This window comes from Petaurus breviceps, unplaced genomic scaffold, assembly GCF_028583685.1.
Source record: "Petaurus breviceps papuanus isolate PSGF00001 unplaced genomic scaffold, PetGlider_PUasm1.0 140, whole genome shotgun sequence".
NCBI lineage: Eukaryota > Metazoa > Chordata > Mammalia > Diprotodontia > Petauridae > Petaurus > Petaurus breviceps.
The window spans coordinates 16,162,960-16,163,530 of record NW_027185698.1 but is presented as its reverse complement, the minus strand read 5'-3'; the positions used below and the strand labels follow the sequence as shown (position 1 = coordinate 16,163,530).

Below are 571 nucleotides of genomic sequence, written 5' to 3'. Positions count from 1 at the left end.
CCTTCCTTCCTTCCTTCCTTCCTTCCTTCCTTCCTTCCTTCCTTCCTCCCCTCCTCTCCCCTCCCCTTCCCAGGGGTTGCCATGTATAAGATGTAAGTACCTAGTTTTCTTTAAAAACACTGCTGTGAGCCAGAAACTGATTATTCCAATTTCTTAAACTACATATCATCTTACAAAGCCTTCCTATGAACCTATAAATTTATTAGCACTTGAGCAAAACTTGAGGGTTTTATGGTATAGCCATTCCAGTTATCACTATCTCCTAATTCTCTAGTCTGATTCTTCTTATTCATTCCTTCATATATTTATTGAGAGCCTACTGTGTGCAAGGTAGGCCCTGTGTTGAGTGGTGTTATCGTAAAGCCTCCTGCTGGGTGGTTTGGTTTTTTTTTTGCCTTTTGGAGGGGGGAAAGTAGGGTAATTGGGGATAAGTGACTTGCCCAAAGTCACACAGCTAGTAAGTATTAAATGTCTGAAGCTGGATTTGAACTCAGGTCCTCCTGACTCCAGGTTCAGTGCTCTATTCTGTGCCACCTAGCCACCCCTTAGATGATTCACTTTTTTTTTTTTT

The 571-nt window shown here is 41.9% G+C and overlaps 1 protein-coding gene across 1 annotated transcript in view; it reads right to left on the bottom strand.

Moving 5' to 3' along the window:
• SEL1L3 (SEL1L family member 3) overlaps positions 1-571 on the bottom strand; it is a 128,021-nt gene that overhangs the window by 68,241 nt on the left and 59,209 nt on the right. The gene's annotated exons all lie outside the window — the stretch shown is intronic.